Raw genomic sequence first — 21,574 nt, 5'->3', positions numbered from 1 at the left:
GGCTTCTCCCCTCACCCCCATGCATGACCGCAATTTGCAAAATTACCCACGCTGCAGTGTGGGTTGCCGTGTCATCCGGTCCCAGTGCATGGTGGGGGTGGCTTCATATCCACCTTACAACTCACAACTTGCAGAAGGGATTGTAGGATGGGTACAAAGCCATCCGCGCCATGCACCAGGTTTGAACGATGCTGCAGCATGGGTAATTCTGCTAAACACGGTCGTGCATGCAGTGCACGTGGGGGGGGGCACAATGGCTTCTTCTACCCCTGTGATCGTCTGAACACCCCCACAGCATACCCGCCTTCCTGTAAAATTCCATCACTGCACTCGGACATGAACAAAACTCGAGATAGGGCTATGGCAGGAATGGTGAACATGTGGCTTGCAGGCTACATCCAGCACTGATGCCTCCTCATCTTACCCCTGGCCTCCCCTTTCTCTTCCCCCGTGCAAAACAATTAGGCTTTTTTTTAAAGCTCCCATTAGTGTTTGTTTGTTTGTTTCATTTTTTTACCACCCAATGGCCAGGGCTCTCTTTTGCCACTTTTCCTCTTTAATGGAGGCTTTTAAAAATCCTAATTGCCTTACCAGGGATCATTTTCTGCTGGGTGCTGTTGGGGAAGAAGGGCTAATCCCTCCCCACGCACTGTGACAACCCCAAATTCCCACCCTCAGGGTAGCGACTGGTTGAGAGGTCTCCAGCCTTTTGGGGCACATGAACACAGTTGGCATTTTGAAAAAATGCCCTGGGCACCACCACGAATTAGCTGCTGTAGGGGGGTTGGCGGATGCCTCAGCCTGGCCTTGCGGGTGCAGTGACATCCATGGGCACTGCATGGAAACCCTTGAAGCAGGCTTCTTTAAAGTCTCCACTGATGCACTTCAATGGACAGATGAGGACAAGAGGCGTCTGGCGAGCGAGAGGGGGAGGGAAGCCAGAGGAGAAAGCACGGGTGTATGAAAGAGAGTATGTATGGTGGCCCTGCCTCTATCCACTTTTGGCTCCAGCCCCATCCACTGCTGGCATGCAACCCCCAGACTGTTTCCCAAGAAGAAACGTGGCCCTTGGGTCAAAAACGGTTCCCCATCCCTGGTCTATGGGAACAAGGAATTCCAGGGTGCTGTAGTTTGAAGTGGCCCAGTCCAGATACAGATTTGGCATCTCACTTGCTGCTATTGGTGAAAACTAGCTTAGATATGTGCACCGACTGTCAACTTGTCAAGCTGAGTCAGGCTTAAAGCTAACTTCAGAAGCACCCTTGTTAAGGTCCATCCCCTCCTGAAAGAGCTTTGCACTTCAAAGAACTAACCAACTCTCATGTGGCAAGCTCACTTGCCCCAGTTCCAAGAACACGTTTTTGCACTCACAGCTAGCTCATAGCATTAACAAAACTAATCACCTCCACAAAATACAATAAATGCTTGTAACCTCACACACTGCAAGGCATATTCCATCACACTTGCATAGGACGACATGTAAGGGGTGCAGTAGACAGGATATTGTGTATGTATTTATAGGGATGCACTTTGCACTGGAGGCAGACAGCCGCTTTAAAACGTATTTCAGTACGTGATGCACTTACGACCTAGCTCCCATGCATCATCAAACCCCTTCTGAGCAGAAAGGTCAGGTAGAAATTAAATAAGTAAGATCGATAATACTCTCCCTGAGGGCAGATTTTCCCCACACTGCAATAATATCCCTTAACTGTTAAGACTTAACAGTACTCCTGGGCAGAAAAGTAAAGTGCTGCTCTTCGGAACAAACCACTGTGGTGTGCACACACATACAGCCTGTGATGCCAAGTGCCCTAGCCTCCACTCCTGCGTGCTGCCCATCTGTCCCCATGGGCTTTTCCTCCAATGAACACCTACCCTGCCCAGCAAATGCTTCAGTAGTTCAAAACACTTTTGAATATTGAGCAAACATCTGCCTTTTGCTTTCCAGAATTTCCTTTTTCTCCAGCTGTAGCACCCACATCTAATGCAACCTCCCTTGAGACATCCACAGTGCCTCCTCACGGAGATGACAGTAAGTATCGGTAAGGGAGTGGGGAGAAATCTGGTCTTTCCTAAAATTCTTCTTACAGCACATTTCCCTTTTTTTCTGCCTTTTTTAACTAGAGGTCGCAGCAAGACATGAGATCACAACCAATGTCAGGGCAAAGCAAGAAGTGGAAAACATTTAACGGCTTGTCAGTGTAAAATGTCAAGGGTGCTGGAAAGTTAAAGCTTTCTCATCGCAAGGACGCCATGGCGCGCGTGCTCTCTCTCTTGCTTGTAAAATTCAGTGGTTCACATTTGGTCTGCTCCAAAGAAATGCAAAATAAGCCACTCTCATTTGACAAACATTGTGTTGGCCAGTTGAAATTAGGCTTTTGGATTACTTAGCATTTTCTGTTTGTTCATAATTACATAGCTCTCTCGGGGTGCTTCCAGACAGAGCACTCATCGTGCTAATAATCAGAAGGCACTGTGCAACTATTCCATCTTTTCTTTCTTAAAGGAGTATGTGCAGTAAGAAAAAAAGACTGCAGTAGTAGTGGAAAAACGGGAGGGTTATAAATGGAAGACAATGATGCTTGGACACTCTCCCGCCCATAACGTTCCATAATGAGGAATGGTGATGATGCAATATAAATGCCTTGTCTGGAAGCATCCTCAGACAACTATGGCGCAATAAAACTGTATACATCCAGAGGACAATTCTATCTTCCAGATTTGAAAGTTAGCCTGATATACTCACCACTGTGTGGTGTGTGTGTGTGTGTGTGGGTGGCCCGGGGGGCGGGGGATATTAGGATATGAATATCAGGATGTATGAAAGACATGATAATACAGAAATCTGCCTAGCTGGGGATGTAGATGGAAAACAGTCCATTAAAAGAATGGAACGCAAATGGAATTTTGTGCAAAAGCCTCAAAATTATAGAGGGACATTTACTAGAAAACTGTGCAGTAGAAGAACAAGCTGAATTCTGTGTCATAACTAATGAGCAATGACAGTAAGATTAGCATTTCTCCATGCCTTCCCCATGAATCATGAAAAAGCTTAGCATGCAGGCAGGGGAGCTGAGCTAACCTATCTCAAACCAGTTGCCTTGGTTACATTGGGTCCTTGCAAAATCATGCAGAATAAATATACAAAGTATTTGAATCGTGGGGTTTATTCTGTGGGCACAGTGTAGGCATTCTAGGAACAGAATTTGGATGCAATGCAGAAGCAACACTGAAGTCCTGGCCAAATACCAGACCTAAATGATCTGTACCAATGAGAGTGTTGCATCATTCATCAGCACTTATTTGCTGACGGTGCAGGATATAATTTTTTTTTAATGTAATAAACAAGTTCATCTATCTGTTATTCCTCTAAAATACTGAAACTCTTAACTTTCTGGTGTGCTTTCAGATAAATGCCTCTATATTACTCTGGCCATTCTCCTTGTCATTCTGGTTGTGTTTGCTGTCATTTACTTACTACGAAAGTGCTTCAAGTCTGCCACAAAAGTAGAGTCTGAACTATTTATAAATGATTGACGTCATCAGCAACGGAAGGTGTAGTCTATTAAATGGAAAAGATGGTGGAGATGTCCGATGAGGATGTTTCTATTGCTTTTTGCAGACTAACTTTTTTATTAAATAAAAAAGTATTTTGTTTATCTTTTTTTCTTTTAAAAATTATTTTAAAAATATCTTTTAATATAAACTCATCACATAAAAATATAAATGTAATGCACACTCACAGAAAATAATCAAATTTCAGCTTTGGAATTTAAAGATATTCTATGACGCCAACATATTCAGTAAACTAAATCCCTCCAAAAGGGTCTCCCGCGGGCATGTATTCAGGAACACCTCTATTCACACATGCAAAGAAGGGAGACCAAATTTCAATGGAACGGTCCCTTTTGCTAAGTCCTCGAAGAAGTCTGCTATGATGCATCAAATGCTCTGGCAGAGCTATTTGCCAAACCTTCATTAGCCAACCTTTGAAGTAAAACCTGCACTTGACTTCCAGTGCTGAGTAATTTCGAAACAGGCCACCGCTAACAGGCAGTTTAACAAAACCTTATAGATTATTTTTCTAACAACATTGTCATAAATGGATAATAAAGCAAGAAGTGGGTCAGGGCGAACAGGTTGAGATAGAATGTCTGAGATTATTCCAACACTCGGAGACCCGAACACATAGACCCTGGAGCATTCCTACCACATGTGCATCCAAGCCAGGTCCCAGCTGGGTCCCACTCCCAGCCTATTCCTGGAAGAGCCTGAGAGGCTGCAGCAGCAGCTACTCTCCCCTGAAGCTCTTTCCCCATGGAACAGGAAGGAAGAGTGGCACATTCACCATCTGGTTTCGGGGAAGGATGGGAGCACATGGGACAGGCTAAGTTGCTTCCTGAGGACACTGACCCTGAGCCAGATCGTCAATCTCAGCAAGCCCAGACAGTTGTAGAGCAGCAACCCAGCATGCATGGGCCCTGCAGTGGCAGACACGACACGCCCGAGAACATGCTGGCCAACAGCAGAGGGTAAAGGGCACTTTGGACTGAGTCACTTATTTTGGTCACTTAGGCGCAGGGTGTGGGCAAGCCAGCACTATTAGGATTGAAAGTTAGGCGGCCGGGAAAAGGGGGGGGGGGCTACTGTGGCCTGAAAACCATGCTCTCCAACCTGCGCAGCCTGTAAGCTGCAGCAAGCAGGTCTTGGTTCATAAACCAAATTTGGCATCTGTCCTGCAGAGAAGTAGGTACTGCGTCTCAAAAACTTGAACTACCATTGTGTTAAGACTTCGGATTGCGGTGGGGGGCATTGAACGAAGAGGGAGGTACAGGCAGAGAGATTGAGCAAACAGAAATAAATGTTTCTGAGCGTGTGAACGGTGGTTGCAATTTAAGACCCACCCGCTCCGCCCTGCCACACAAACACAGAACACAGCATCCCAGTCATCACAACAGGTCTAAGCACACCTTTGCATCTAAGGCAGCGGATCTGCCGGCGCTGGTGGGTGGTCCTAAGCTTTAAGCGAGCGACTACGCTTCCCCTAGTACCACAGGCATCCATGGCTCCAGAAATGAAAGTGAACCATCACAAATACCCCTATTTGATACCCTGCACACCAAAGAAATGCCTAGGGCACAGCAATGTTGCATTTTGCTGCCTACAACCATCCTGAAAACACACCTGCCACAGCATCTCTGGATTAATCTTTGTTAAGGTACAAACAGAAAGGGAAGAAGTGAAGCGTTAAGCAATGGAGGAAAGAAGATGGGGGTGGGGGTTAGTGTGGTGGGAGAAAGCGAGTTACTGAGCACCGGCCCCTTTTCCATTCTGATCTTCTTGTTCCATCCAAGCCTCTGCCAAAGAATATGGTTGGTGACGACTGCTCTGCAGGTGTTGGTGAGGTGCTGGGTCTGCTTCCTCCAGCTCTCCCAGTGGTGCAGAGGGTTGCTCTGCAGGGCCTTCTTCTATGCCACGGTGTGGGGTGACCAATGGATCCACTCTAGGCCCCACTGGAAAGACAGGTGGGCGAGGTGCGTATTCATGCAGAGGAGGAGGACCAGGAGGGGAAGGGAGGGGAAGAAACTGCTGTGGTGGCACGTAGGGATGCGGCGTGCACCGAGCTTGACCTTGGTGGCCTTGCACTGCTGCTTGCAAGTCTGCTGCCAAGCTTCTAAGCACATCCATCACTTGTCAGTGGCAACAGTTCCCTCCCTCACTGCCTGATCAAAGACGAGGTCTGAGACTGCCATGCCTTTGCGCACTGATCTGCGGATGCTCTTAGCTATTGTCGGAGTTGACAAGAAGCCAACAGACACTCACTGGCCCTTCTTCTGTATTCCTTCTCTCTCATTTCCTCGAAAAGATTATATGTGCGCTCCCCTGCCGTTTCAGTGGTTGCTGACCAAGCCTCTTGCAAGTTGCACCCGGTTGGTTTTACGCTTCTTATGGAGTCACACTGCCTGTTGAGCGTTGGTTAGTGGTGGCTCTGTCTCTGCCGGTTCTTCCCTTGGGGGGTTTCTTCTTGACAACGGAAGGAGATGGAAGGAGAAGCCAATCGTGGCTTACCCAGATTTTTCAAGGAGCCGGCTTTGCTCCGCGCAGGGCTCCATAAGCAAGCGTATCGCACCAGTAAAAGTCGCTTCACAGAACATACTTCTGGGTGTGTGTGCGGGGGGGGGGGTTTGTGGAGTGAGAGTCATCTGATGGGCAGGGGCTGCTCAACCCACAAGAGAGGCTCCCCCCTCCAGGCTCTCCCCCCCACGTTTCACCTTCCACAAAATCCCAGGAAGTTTCCTCCTGTTTCGTTACATAAATCACTCTCCTTCTCTCTCTATCTTTGTCTTCTCCTGCCCCCCAGCATTATTTTCTCCATTCAAGAACAATCACTAAAGGAACACAGTGTTCTCTCTGCCCTGATCTGCCCATGCTGTGATCGACTGAAGCTTCAAAGTGTCAACACTAAGGCTTCTAAATGTGTTATTTCAATTCATGGGAATCTAGTAACTTTGGGAATGTGCACTTCAGGGCCAAGCCTCATGAACCACAATTGGAGTTACTTCTGAGTAGACACACATATTTTTGTGCTGGGAAGGACGGGAAACCAGCCCCTTTTCTAACCCAATGCTGTGTAGGATCCAGTGATCGTCAGTGGATCTTACTTCTGAATGGCAGTAAACTAAACAACAGAGAATCGCAGCTCTGGCAAAGCACTTTACAGCCTTTAGGGAATTAGTGGTTTAAAATCTGCTATTTCAGTTGAGGGGGATCTCTGTAAATGCTGGTCTGCGCATTCATGGGACAAGCCTCACTAAGCACAATGGGAGTTACTTCTGAGTATACACTAACTGCTTTGTGCTGGGAATCACAAGGATGGGAAACATCCTTTGACTGGGGTCACAGTGAAAGGCACACCCCTTTGGTGGCCAAAACATGGAAGCCATTCAGCCTCATCGAGAATGCGGACTTCAAGAGGCTGATGGCCCTTGTGCTGCCCTACTACAAGCTGCCATGTCGCACCACCCTGAGCAGGCGGGTGGTGCCCTCCCAGTACCAGACATGCAAGGAGAAAGTGCTCGCAGATGGTGCACTTCACCTTGGATAGTTGGTCCAGTGAGGGCAGAGCGCACGCTTACTTGTCCCTGACGGCTCACTGGTGGGCAGCCACTGGGACAGTAGAGGCCACACTTCTGGGGCTGGGAAGGATGGGTATTGCTGGGCCATCCTTCATGCACAAGTCATGGACCAGTCTCACATGGAAGCAGAGAATATGGAGGCCATGAGCCGCAAGGTGGAGGGCTGGCTGGCCGGGCACCAGCTCACCCGCAGTTACATGGTCCCAGATGGGGGAGCCAACACGGTGAAGGCTGTGCATGAGGATGGATTTGACAGCATTCGCTACATTGTGCATATCTTCAAGCTGACATTGAGGGATGCCCTTGGACTGGGCAGCACCAAGGTGTATCCCACCCCCTGTCTGGCATCTGTAATCTGTAATGAGGGCGGCAGTGATGGCCATGATGGTGGCGGAGAAAGTGGTAGCGGCGATGACAGTGGCAGAGGAGGCAGCAAGGTAAGGGGGTTTGTGCGGGGGTGTCCGGGGGGACCCAAAGCGGGGTTCAACATCCAAATCCCGCTTCAGGTTCAGGGCTGAGTCGGGTCAGGGCCCTCCCAAAGCTGCCCGAGGTGAATTGGACTCGCCTCCAAAGCCACAAAGCGGCTTCTGAGTCAGATCGGGCGCTTCCTGCACAGCCCTACTTTTTGGTCCCACCTTTCGGTTTGTCCTTTGGTTTTGGGGAGTTCTTTGCTCCTGACTTCTGGCTTGGCTCCTTATGGAGAGTCATTCTATACTCAACATCGATGGGAGGTTCAGAATAGGGCTGTGCATGGACCTCCCACTTTGTTTCGCATGCTCAATTGGACGTTCTGAAGCAGCCCGGCTTCACTTTGGAACACAGCAATCCACTTTGCTTCAGATTCGGATCCGAAGCGAGACTCAGATATCCAAATTATTCAGATTTGATGTTTTCCCCTTGATTTGCATGGGAAAACAGAAAGAGCCATAACCTTTTCAGTTTTCTTGATAGATACATGTAATTTGGGGACCTGGTGGGGGTGATCCTACCTGCCAAATTTCAGACGGTTTGGCCCATTAGTTTTTGTGCTAGACACAGATAAAATGTGCTGTTCGCAGAAACTCCATCTGAAGGTCATAAAGCGATGATCAGAGCGGTCAGGTGTTTGAGCGGTGATTAGGAGGAGGTCACTATCCCTAATCTCTGCTGTACATTTCTCTGAAGTGCAAACAACCCCTCCCCCTAGTAATGCTTTCCTATTTAGCTTCACAGTGGATGACCACAGGCTCTCTTTGGCTGAATGGAATACACATTACCTGAGAAAACAGGCTGGCAGGCAATATGGCTCATTCAAGCTGCCAAACTCCAGACAGTTTTGCCCAGTAGTTTTTGTGCTGAGCACGATGTGCTGTTCTCAGAAACTCAAACCAAAGGTAATAAACTAAAGGCATCAGATAAGTTAGGAGTTTAAGAGGTGATTAGGAGGAGGTCGCTATCCCTAATCTCTGCTGTTGTTGTTCAGTCGTTCAGTCGTGTCCGACTCTTCGTGACCCCATGGACCATAGCACGCCAGGCCTTCCTGTCCTGCGCTCTCTCCTGGAGTGTGCTTAAGTTCATATTCATTGCATCGGTGTGATGCTATCTAGCCATCTCATCCTCTGCCGTCCCCTTCTCCTTTTGCCTTCAGTCTTTCCCAGCACCAGGGTCTTTTCCAGAGAGTTTTCTCCTTGCATTAGGTGGCCAAAATATTTGAGCTTCAGCTTCAATGTCTGTCCTTCCAATGAGCACTCAGGGTTGATTTCCTTTAGGAGTGACTCTGCTGTAGGTTGTGCCAAATAAAAATAATATAACCCCTCTCCCCTAGTACTACAGCTTCACAATGGATGACCTCAGGCTGTCTTGGGCAGAATGAGAAAATAGGCTGGCAAGCAGGCTGGCAGAGGAGGCGGAGAGACAGCCATGGGCAAGGGCGCTGGCACATGGCTGGTGGAGAGATATTCATTGAAGACCCTGAGTTTGGAGTTGAACTGGGCCAGAGACAAACAAAACAAGCCCACTAATGGCGCTTGCTAAGTGAAATGCGGAAGACTGAGTTTTGAGTTGAACTGGACCAGAGACAAACAAAACAAGCCCGCTAAGAGGCTTAAATAAAATAATAATAATAATAATAATAAATGTAATGCCATGCCTGACTCAAATAAGAACAAGAAGCCAGTCAAAATAAAGACCTGCTCACTCACCCGAGGGCTTGAGGGTGGGGTATCCCCGCAGGGGCAGGTTGACTTTGAGGAAGTCCAGCTGTTCCACTAAGTCAGCGTCCAAGGAGTGGAGGGTGTCACCACGTCGCCCACCATGGAGAACACTCTCTCGCTTGGGATGCTGGTCCGCGGATAGCTAAATCTTTCCCTGGCCACATTGCAGACATTGCACCGTCATCCTGGAGGTCAGGTTGGGTGCCTCTCCCCACAACCACTGCTTGCAGTGCCTTGGCCCAGAACTCCTGGCCTGTGGTCCTGCTGGGAGTGATATTGGGGAAGGGATGGTGCCCTGTCTCCCTGCCTCCTCCTCCTCTGGCACCTGCCCCAGCCTCTTTGCCCATGCCCCCCTCACTTGCCCCACCAGTATTTCCTGCCACCCCATCCGGGAGTTCTCCCCACAAAGGCCATCTTCCAGGCAGTGATCGCACATAGTGGCCAACATGTACGTTCTCTCCCGGCATAGGGGCTCTACCCACTGTACTAGGCCATCCCTCAGCCTTTTCACCACTTCCCACATGTGGAAGTTGCCATTTTAAAAAGGGTGACTCCCTGCAAGAAGAGTTGGCGCCCATGTCCAGGCCTCAGGAGTTGGTGGCAGCAGCGGCGGCAGCGGAGGTGGCGAGGGCGGCGGCAATGATGGCAGTGGTGGTGGCGATGATGGCGGTAGCGAGGATGGCGGCGGCGAGGTCGGAGATGGTGGCGGCTCAGGTAAGGACCTGGCGTGCTTGGGCCGGGGGCGCCGAACCTCCAAACCACACTGAGTGCTTCAGAGAGCCCTCGACCCACTTTGGGTCGCTTCATGCCCCCTCCGCTTTGCCTCGGAAGGGGCTCAAAGTGACCCGAAGCAGCTCGCTTCGACTCGGGGTTTGGGCCTTGGGCCAAAGCAGTGCACAGCCCTACTGAAAAGCATGACAAAAGCTGGGACCAAAGAGCATGTCAGGATTAAAGGACAAACCAAAAGCCGGAACCAGAAAGCACACTGAATGTCTGGACTGAACCTCACTTAGCGCGTTTCCTGGCTGAACATTTCACACTGGGTCTCCCCAGTTCTAGTCAGAAACTCTAACCACTACACTATCTTGATTCTTGCTTTAAATAAGAACACTAATTTTAAAGGCAGTTGGAAGCAGAGAGGCTAAACAAAATGGGGCGGGGGGAGGACAGCTTCAAGATGACAGTATGTGGATACCAACTGATTTGCGTTGGAGCTATAGAGGTGGTAGAAAGCTTCTCTTATGTACATGTAGTCATGATGGCCTGTGTTTGGTAGGCTCTGAAATTATCTAAAGTAATGGTAGGGTTGAAATGAGTTAACTTTAGAACAGCAGGGGGGGAAAGAAGTAGTCACAATCTAGCGTCAAAAGCCATTGCCCTTTTCAGAATCTGCCACCCACAAAAACCAGCCCTTTGGCAATCATCCACTTCAGTTCCTACCTCGCTGGGCAGGCCGGCGTGGATCTAGTTCCTCTGCCTCCTTTCATTCCCTTCCTCCCTATTTGCCTGCTTTCATTAGAACAATTTCTCTTGTTCTCTCTACCGGAGGCAGACAGGAGGAACTTCCAGCGCCGCAGCTGGTCAGGCCTGTTCAGTTTCCCTTGCCCTTCTCACTCCCAAACTGGCAGTTGCACATTCAGTCCTGGCCTGTACATGCAGCAGAATGCAGAGGGAAGGGGGCAGAGTCCTGAAGTGGTAGAATGGACTAGAGCGGTGCGCAAAGGGCCTCTCAAAATTCTCCAGCCTATTCATGGGCCAAGAAATGGCGGGGGGTAGGGCAATTTCACTAAATTTCTCCTAGGGGAGGAGAGATTCTCCAACAGTTCCTCACAGAATGGGCTGACTGTTGGCAGGGGTTGCAGCACAGCTTCTTTCTTTTGTCCTCAGAGTTTTTGGTTTATTGCACTGCTTCTGCAGGTAGCAACAGCATCAACTGTGCTGAGGCTTCCACTTTTCTGAGGCAGAATTTTGCATTTCTTCTGGCGGGATTTTTGAGCTTCCCTGATCGCTGCAAGGTGGCCAAGGGTGCTGTGTGTGTTTTCTCTCTCTATCACTCATCTTTCCATTGCTCTGTAGCCTCCCAGGACATCTGCACTTTCTGAACTGGAAAAAATTGCCTCATGATAGCTCTGACTGAAGGGGAGGAAGCTGAGGAGGCTACAGGCTGCCACAGAGATTACTGTACAGTGACATTACTCATGCACACCCCTCAGCCACCTCGTAAGGAAGGCAAGCAGAAGAACCTCAAACCCAGCCCATGACAATTTCTCCAAAATTACTCTTCCTTTGAATTTCTTTTCAAAAGCCATTTCTTTTCTATCAAATTGAATGAGAATGGTTGAAAAAATGTGGGGGAAATTTTTGGCACAGCACCACAAGGTGCTGCGGTGTGCTGTTCTACAGCGGTAGTATGGTCGGTACTGCTTTGCTTTTTGTAGGCCCCCCCCCCCCGTGTTTTTTCCTTCCTACTGTCCACAGCTCAGATGCAAGATCCGAACACCGCCCGTTTCAGCGAAAAGCGGCGGGAAAGGCTAGAAGCCCGCCAGCCCTTCAGCCCGTGATGAGTGACGAAGGCAGGGCGCGGCACCGCGTCCATTCTCCTCTCTAGCGGCGCATGGACCACGCAGTGATCGTGCAGCACCCTCGTGGCAGGAAGAAGAAAGTGGCTGACTCTTGGCCTCACGCCACGTTCTCCTGCACGGAGCTGTTTCGTTCTTAACAAACACATCGCTTTTTCAGGCTTTCACGTCCCCTGAGGCCTTGCTTGCCTTCTGTGTCCTCCGAAGCCTAAAATGACGTTCACCCTCCAGTACTGAGGATGCGAATCTAGCTGAAACAAGAACGCGCCGCCTTTGGGTTTAAATCGCGTCTCAACGGCCATTTGGGGGAAATGGCGTCAGAACATCGCCCAGGGGAGGGGAGGGAATGCCGCCCTGCCAAGCCTTCCAGGCCACGGCGCTCCCACCCCACCGGGAAGGCGCCCTGCTCCAGTCGCCCTTCTGCGGCCGAACCGGCGGCACGCAAAACGGCAGCAGTGTTTCTCGCCGGCAGGACAGCGCGCCTCGACGCACAGGGTCGGCAGCTGCGCTGTGCGCAAAGTGCTTTGCGCGCGCACAGCTTTCGCGAAGGAGACGCGAGTCGGCGCCAAGTCGGAGGAGCGAGTTCTGTCTCAGCTCCGCCGCCCGACCGAAGCACGCAGGACCCCCAAAGACCTTAATTCAGGGCGAAAGGCATATTTTGCCGGAGAACCCGAAATCGGGGAGAGCTCCCTGGCGCCGCCTAACCCGGCCACAACTCGCCCTCGCCGGCGAGAGTCTCGAAATTCACGTCTCCTCGCCGGCGGTGTCAGCTAGCCAGCAAGACCTCGGTCCTCTCGCAGCCCTTACCAGGCCCTTTCTTCCTGTTTCACGCCCCCCCCATAACGTACCTCTAGAGCATATATCACGTCCTCTTCATGCACATGTAAGATCGGAGCGGCAAAGCCAAATGCTTCAGACGCAGCGTTTTAGGGTCACGAGAGCCGGACACGACTGCACAACAAAATGGCGCCAGCGCGAAGGGAGACTGCTTGCTCCACGCAAGGCCAGCTGGAGCATGAGCGGAGACGCTTTTTTCCCGCAGCTGCAAGAACAGCCAGAGTCCACCTACCCGTCAGAGTCTCTCCCCCAAAGAAGAAGAAGATAGGAGCAAGGGGAATATACTTACCCTGCTCCCTGGCAGGCGCGGCAGAGCGGGACAGATCCGTCCCGGCGCTATACTCTTGCCCAACACAAGGCGGCGCGAGCGGGTCCCTCAACCTCTGTCTCGCTCCCGCAAAAGGAAAAGAATGATTCCGCCAAGATGCTCTTAAAAATCCGATAGTGAAACGAGGATCTGTTTTCATTGCTGACCTTTTCGCCCTGTGCTGTTTAAAAACAAAAAGTGGGCGGGCGGGGAGAGGAAGAAGTAGTCCAAAGCTCCAGTTGCTTAGAAGAGAGATAAATACAGCAAATAATTTTGTGGCACTTAGGTAAACAGTTTCATTAGTAGTACATTTGTTAGTCTTTATGGTGCCACAAGACTCTCTGTTGTTTTTGTTACAGCAAACTAACAAGGTTACTCTTCTGGAAAAGATTTAGGCTACAATCCTCAATATAGTTACAGGGAGAAAGCCCCATTGAATTTCGTGGGATTTACTTCTGAGTCAAAGTTCTCAGGGCTGCGCTGGAATTGTGGCAGAAGCTTTCATCAGCTAGAATACAGAAATCAGTTTGTCAACACACACACACACACACACACACACACGGTTCCCCCCTTTGTCACAAAAGTCAGTTACATTTCTACAGGAATGCCTATCCTGGAATCCCTCATCCCAAACCCTCGAGCCCTGGAACCCCCCCCCCCTTTTTAAAAAGTATTTGGTCCTGCAAGATGTGAAGAAAAATAACAGGTCTTTCTTTCAGCGCTGAGAAACATCAAGCAGCCTACACAGAAATCGAAAATGAAGAGGAATGGCTCCCTTGCCGAAGGGCATGAATTCCGGGCCCCAGGAGCGTTCTTATTAGTCATCAGAAACAACAGACTCATTGAGGCAATCTCTTCTTTATTACACTTAGCCAGGGCACAATCCTATGCATGTTTAGACACAGGAAAAAGGCCTACAGCGCCCGGCCTCTGACTGGGGCATGCTGGGAGCTGAGGGACTTCTTCCTGCTTAAACATGCATAGGATTGTGCCCTTACACACGTTCCGGTCAGAGCAGACGCAACGAGTTCTTCCGCATCCCCTTTCTGTAGTCTGTGCTGCCCTTTGTCCAACCACCTCTCCACCGTTGCCTGAGCTCACGCAAATAGCCTAGTTAATATCATGAGCAATATTCGTGATCATCATGGGTTTTAACCTGTAATGTGGACTTCTGTTTTGTGTGTTTATAAAAAGAGATGGTCACATTTCTGTGAAGGCTGCAGGATTAAATTATAGTGTTTCTTGTGCTGTGTCCAAGGGTGAAATCCAATGCAAGTCTGACATAGAGTAGACCCATTGAAATGAATGGGGCTTTAGTTACTCACGACTAACTTAAGGTCCGCTCATTTCAGTGGGTCTACTCTGTGTGGGACACCTACTCCACCTGCCAAACAAGTAAGTGGTAGCAATGAGGAGGAAGAGGAGGAACAGCAGGTGGTGACAGTGGTGGGAGAGGGCCCATTGAGGATCTCTTGCCCAAGAGTCCTCAAAAACCTGGAGCTGGCTGGCATTGATTCCAGCCCTGCACGACACCGACATCCCGTGGAAACTTGCTGCAACAAACTCACCTTCTGCTGCTAAACCAAAAGAGAACGAAACAGTGGAATGCTGACCCCAGTGGGAGATTGCAATATTGGTTTGTTTGGGACCTGTAGCCCACTCTATACTATCTCGAAAAGTTGGAGCAGACACCAATTCAAAGCTCAACCTAGAATTCTGACAAGCATTTTTGAGGGGGGCAGACAACTGAAATGGTAAAACTTGTATTAAAACATATTTTACGGATTTGTAAAAAGAAAAGTTGTATCCACTTTGTTGGTTTTTATTTTGGATGCTGCCTTGAGAAGGTTCTGCCCTTAAAGGCATCTTAGAGATACTTTTAGGTAAATTTAGGTTTAAACAGATTAAGGAGAAAATAACAGAAGCTATTCAAGAATGCAATTACAGGCTATTTATTAATAATCCTTCCTGCAACCAGAAGCAATAAAATGGGCAAAAACTGCAAGGAGCACGCTTTTAATTAACTTTGGAGAGGAAGCTTGCTAAAGAGGTTTTATTGAGGTAAGGACTCTCAGTAGCCTCCCCAGGATCATTTGATGGAAATGAGAGGTGAAGCTGAATGTCTTCTGCGTATTGATGACACTTCAGCCAGTTATCATGAGGCTGTTAATTCAGTGTTAAAACAACTTCCCTGGCTACAGGTTCATTTGGGGGCATAATTCAAAGTGCTGCTCATGACCTAAATTGTATTTAAAGACTGTCTGCAAGGGAAGCCATAGCAGCCAGTCATCCTCATTATGTAGTGCATAATCCTCAGATGGAAATGAAAGGAGCTTCTGGATTCCTGGCAACAAATCCCTAAATCTTGGTAAGATTTCCTCCCTTCTTCCCCTCCTTACACACTGCAACTCTCTAGTGAGGGTGAGGACTTCAGCCCAAACTCCTTGAGACCTGCCGAGTTGCCTCTGTAAACGTTTATGGGACAAGGCCTGCAGTTCAGGGGTGGAGCGCATGCTTTGTAGGCAGAAGGTCCTGGGTTCAGTCCCTGGCATCCCCGGGTAGTGCTGGGAAAGAACTTTGTATGGAAGGGACCCCAGAGAGCCACTGCCGATCAGAGTAGACAGAACTGAGCTGGACTGTTCTGACTCGACATAAGGCTGTCCTCATCAGCAGCGATAGAGATTAGTGTGGAGGGGAAACTTGTTTAGAAGCATGATAAAAGTGCACCCCACAAGTTTCCCCCTTCAGAATAATAATGTGAACAGATCATCTTTTCTTTTACAACCTTCAAAAACTATTTGGATGAAAAACAGAAAGACATAAAAATATAAAGACAGCTGTGCTGGTCTATGAGTTTTAAAAAACAAAACTCCAGGGGGGGAAATTCCAAAATCCAGACTTGGGCAATGCCTTCATTAGGACCAACTAAAGTTGTGGATGGAGATTCACAGCTGAGGGGTGTCAGCTGCACTGATATGTTTGTCAAAGTAGAGGTTAAAAAAAACTCAGATATGCTCCTCAGTGTAATTTTTTGGGTGCTCAGTCAAATCAGAACTCATTGCTTCTGTACCCAATGCAACAATTCTCTGGAACCGCTGCAGTTTGGTAATAATAGAACTTCAGCCTTATATTAGGGTTACTGAATACTGAATCTATCATCTTAAGGAATTCCTCTTTAAAAATGCATCCATTTTCATTTTTTAAAAAAAATGATCCATGTAAAAAGACATGCCTTAGCCAAAAATAAAGCCATGGTAGTTGCATAAACTGTGCCCTTCTCCCAGGTTCCAGTGAAAAATAGTTACTCAGCTGCCAGTTTAGACTTCAGCTCTTTTATTTTGTCCTTAATGGGTTTGCTCTTTTCTGGACTGTCATTTTCACATAACATATTTATGATTTGGGCTTAGAAATAGTATGTAGACCTCAGTGTTATCATGCAGAAACAGATCTCATTTTTTTAGAAAAAGAGCCCAGAACTTCAAAAAAAATATCCTTATAATGTAATAACAACAGTAAAGAGAGCTTTGGCTACTGGGCGGTATAGAAATAAATAACTAAACAAATTTGGATATTCAGTATAAGCTGAGCTCATCAATAGTAAATCATCATCACACTCAATAAATATAGTATCTATGGCAAAGTGCATTTTATCCATTGGTAATCGTGGAAATTTTGTATTGTTAGAATCATAGAATCATAGAATAGTCGGGTTGGAAGGGGCTTACAAGACCATCGAGTCCAACCCCCTGTTCAATGCAGGAATCCAAGTCAGAGCATCCCTGACAGATGGCTGTCCAGCCTCATGTTGAATGCCTCCAGTGTGGGAGAGCCCACTACCTCCCTAGGTAATTGGTTCCACTGTCGTTATTCTGAGTAAATTTTTGTTCTGCACACTATTTAATGTCAGAGGAAAGCCTAGAGCAACCTCTCAGGTTGGATTTGATTAGGTAACATAATCTCAGTCAAAGCAGAGAGAGGATGCCCGTGGACACACCAATATCTCCAGCCTTTTGTTGTTGCAGTGGGTCTACATGAGAGTGACCCAGTTTGCATGATCACTGCAGCCCACCATGGCTTATTTAAGCCAAAGTGGGTTGTGGTACATGCCAGCATGCACTGGGTGACTTTTTCTTATTCAAGCTGTGGCCATGGCTTGTCGTTTTGTGCAAACCTGGTGACGGTGGGTTGTTGGCATGGTTAACAAACCACCCACAACCCTAAAACAGCCCATGGCTTCTGGGTGATTTGTTAACAGAGTGGAGCCCAACGAGCCCCCTGGTTTTTCAGGGGGATGTAGGCAATGAAATGCGGGGGAGGTCGCCTAGGGTGATGTTGGCAGAAAACTCGGAATGAGTCCGAATGAACACAGGCTAGAGCTCATTTGAACGCCTACTCGGTGGCAAAGGGGGTGGTGAACTGACCGACAGGCACTTCACTGGCCGTTATACCCACCTGACTATGTTCCTGCCTCCTCGTAGCTGTCAGGAAATAGGCTATGTTACTCTGCATCAGCTGATACCTCCAATCTATATGATCGTTGTTGTTGTCGTTATTATTATTAGTGCCCCTTACAGAAGGCCTTAGCAGTTCAAAGGGGGGGACATGTTGAGCTTTCCACAAATAAAATCTTTGCATCCTGAGGCATTTTCTCACCTTTGGGGGTCCATTTTGGATGCTTACCAGCCTTTGTACCACCTTGAACAGCCTCCCACATTCTTTGATGTACCTAAGGAGCTCCTGCATGCAGGGCTGCCCCATTTATTTCAAGAGCGGGAGCAAGCAATGCGTGTCCGCGCAGATCAGTGTCTCTGTTGAAATGATAATTGGGACAACCCATGTGTAAGCTGAAGCTCTAGTGTTACACCGGGAGGTGGTCCGCTGCCGTTCTCGCCTGCTATATTGCGCTAGATTATGATCTAGAAAGGTCACTTTTAATTTTAAAGCCTTTGCCTGTGGTTTCACGGTTCTCAGGAAAAGCGTTCACATTTCCTTTGCAGCCCTAAGCGCCAGGTTGAAGACAAAGGCTAAACCAAACATGCAGGCAGGTGCATTCATTCTTGAAACATAACCATTTGGAGCTATGGGGAGTGAAGAGGGATATATGAAATTAAGCCAGCTTTCTTCACAAGTGAGGAGGACTCGAGGTATGGGTTTTATTGTCTTTTGAGGATTTCTGCTTTCATTGCATATCATTTAGGCTTTGTAGTTGTGTTTTTTGAATAAAGGCCAGTGAAGGGTTTTTCGAATGACCAAGAAGCAACATTGTATTTTTTATTATTTAAAGATTTTATTAGTTTTCCAAAACAAAATTAAGCAAGCCAACAGAAAGAGAGAAAACACACGAACAGACAAATAAAAAGGAACACATTGGATTTAAATCTAATTCTTGACAGAGGGCAGTACATTTAACATATTTGTATACCTTTCTCCTTTACCTTACAAACCAAGATATAGGTGACAGACAGCTCAGTCAAGACCTTTCCGTGCTACCTTCAGTGTGTGGTGGTGATGGTGTGTATGTGTGTGATTATGCAATTTGGATTCTTTGCCTCAGGCACCAAAATGTAGGACAAAGGGTGGGTGGGGGGGAGAGATTATAACAGTGGGGGTTTTAATGGGAACCAAGTAATTGCTGGAAGAAGAATTTCAGATTACCAACAATTTGGTTAAAGGCTGGAGTGCTGGTCATCAAAAGATCCCCCTCCTACAGAAATGCTTCCAAGAGCCACATGATCTGGGTAGTTGAGTGATGGTTGTGCAGGACCTTACACTCCCATCTCCAATAAGCCATAGCATCTGGAATGACTCATTTTTTGCCTCACTCTCTGAAAGATTACTCATAGCTTGTTTGTGTCACATAAAACTCAGTTGGTAAAGTTTTTCAGGACAGCTTCCACAAAGGAGAGAGTGCAGCGCCCTTATATATTACTGAGGATGAAACAGGAAGCCTGAGATGCCTACAAGCATGTGCTCCCTGTTCCAAGAATATCACTCACCTGAGATACAGGTTGTGCAGACCATCAAATTGTAAGCTTAGATCTCTCACCCACTCTGTCTTTTATCTGAATATACTACTGGAACGGGTTTATTGAAAGTGAGCTGGAAATGCAGTTTCTGATACTGAATGGTTATTGTTGTGATGTTGTTACCCTGCTTTGCCATTAAAAACACACAAAGCTGCTGACAGAATAAGAAAATAATGCAATCCGACAATACAAGGTAACTACAAAAGAGAACTAAAGACATGAAAATTGAGCACATCTTTCCTTATCAGTCTGGAATCTAGGCGTTGCAGTCCAACAACATCTGGAGAGCCACACCTTCTCCACAGCACACCTTCTCTGTCCCGCTTTTAAAAGTACTTTTGGTTTAGACTTGACTTTGAATAGCTTCTATTCTGCACTGTGTCCAATTAACCTCTCCCGGTATGAACCTACCCAAACACTATGATCATCATCTGAGGCCCCCCTGCAGGCGCCACCTCCAAGGGAGGTTCAGAAGATGGCAACAAGGGAGAGGACCTTTTTGGTGGTGGCACCCTGATCGTGGAATGCTCTCCCCAGTGAAGTCCACAGGGCACCAACCAAGGGCATTGTTAGTGGTGGGTTCACCTGGGCATGGGCCCTGGATCTTTTGAGCTGACTTGCATTGGAAAACATAAACGGCCATAACCTTTGGGGTTTGTATGATAAATACATGACATTTGGATCCTTGGTAGCCCCCATGCAGCTGGGTGCATAATATGCCAAATTTCAGGCAGTTAGGTCCAGTGGGTTTTGTGCTAATCACAGGTAGAATTTGCTATTTTCAAGAAAATCTGTCAAAGCAAAGAGCTATATATATATTTGTGCTTCCACAGATGTGCGTGGAATTTGGGGACCTGGCAGCCTCTGTAGAGATGACTGAGCCTGCCAAAGTTCAGACAGTTAGGTCCAGTGGCTTTTGTGCTAGCCACAGGAAAAAATTACTTTTTCCAGGAAAATCTGTCAAAGTAAAGAGCTATATTTTTTTGTGCCTCTACATAAATACATGGAATTTGGAGACCTGGCAAGCCCTATGGAGCTGACTGAACCTACCAAATTTCAGACAGGTCCAGTGGCTTTTGCACTAGCCATGCGTAAAGTTTCCTTTTCTCAAAGTCTAAAACAAAAAGTAAAAACTGTCAAGCCACCCAGGGGATTAGACATCCTAATCAGAAGGTGTTTAACGTGACCCTTAGGAGGTCACTGTCCCTAATCTCTGGTGTGTGTGTGGGGGGGGGTTAGGTGCAAAAAACCTCCCCCCCCTACTTTTCTGCTCTTACATACCCACTGTTGGGAGGTTGCCTGCAAATGCAATAAAATTTTGGAGAGGGAGAAGGAAGGGAAGAAAGAGCTCCATGTGAAATACTGGTATTTCACACCGCATCTGATTTTACTGCCCCAAACTGGAAACTTTGGCTTCTGCAGAAGTTTAGTAGCTTCAGTACAGCAAAGGATCCAATCAGCCTCCACAAACTTCCTTCTCCCCCTCCACTTTGTTGTTGTTGTTCAGTCATTAAGTCATGCCCGACTCTTCGTGACCCCATGGACCAGAGCACGCCAGGCCTTCCTGTCCTCTGCTCTCTCCCGGAGTGTGCTCAAGTTCATATTCATTGCATCGGTGATGCTATCTAGCCATCTCCTCCTCTGCCATCCCCTTCTCCTTTTGCCTTCTGTCTTTCCCAGCATCAGGATCTTTTCCAGTGAGTTTTCTCTTCGCATTAGGTGGCCAAAATATTTGAGCTTCAGCTTCAGGATCTGTCCTACCAATGAGCACTCAGCGCTGATTTCCTTTAGGATGGACTGATTTGATCTCCTTGCAGTCCAGGGGACTCGTAAGAGTCTTCTCCAGCACCACAGTTCGAAAGCATCAATTCTTCGGCACTCAGCCTTCCTTATAGTCCAGCTCTCACAGCCATACATTACTAGTGGGAAAACCATAGCTTTGATTATGCGGACCTTTGTCGGCAAGGTGATGTCTCTGCTTCTTACTATGCTTTCTAAGTTTGCCAAGGAATATGAAAAGCCCTATAAGGCAGGTTCCTATGTTCTTATGAGAGTAAGAGCAATGGAGCCAAAGGTTGATGAGCTTGTACAGAACAGAGAGAAAAAGAAGAAGAAGGAGAGACAGATTGCCCAGAAAGCAGGCAAGCTTCCAGTGTAAAGAGCTGGGTTCAACATATCAGATGAATTAGAATAACCTAATGTAGGGAAACCCGTTTTTCTTGTAGTGAGCTCTGGGTGTAAGCTGTGTTCAGTGGACTGGGTGCCACAAAAGGGAAAGTGCTACTGGTTTTCTAAGGCGACAAAGAAGTGGACTGATGCTCTAGATGACTGCTCCAGCAAGGGAGCCCGGATGCTGGTGATTGAGGACTGAGAAGAAAAGGTAAGAGACACAATGGGCCATTTTGCGCGACATGTCAGCCCATGGGCTGTCGGGGACAAGCAGGAGAGAGTGGATGCACTGCCTGCAGCATGCCCACCACTTCTGCTTTTACTT

The 21,574-nt window shown here is 47.8% G+C and overlaps 1 long non-coding RNA gene across 1 annotated transcript in view; it reads right to left on the bottom strand.

Moving 5' to 3' along the window:
- LOC146355303 (uncharacterized) overlaps positions 1 to 13,180 on the bottom strand; it is a 40,451-nt gene extending 27,271 nt beyond the window's left edge. The window contains exon 1 of the long non-coding RNA XR_014787146.1: positions 12,759 to 13,180. This is a non-coding gene — a long non-coding RNA (uncharacterized LOC146355303). The remainder of the gene's footprint in view (positions 1 to 12,758) is intronic.
- Between the last annotated feature and the right edge of the window lie 8,394 nt (positions 13,181 to 21,574).

The sequence above is a fragment of the Heloderma suspectum genome, chromosome 2, assembly GCF_057233095.1.
Source record: "Heloderma suspectum isolate Gila_16-S chromosome 2, 16-S_ref, whole genome shotgun sequence".
NCBI classification, from domain to species: domain Eukaryota; kingdom Metazoa; phylum Chordata; class Lepidosauria; order Squamata; family Helodermatidae; genus Heloderma; species Heloderma suspectum.
The sequence above is the reverse complement of the archived record's forward strand: the minus strand, read 5'-3'. Positions and strand labels throughout refer to the sequence as shown.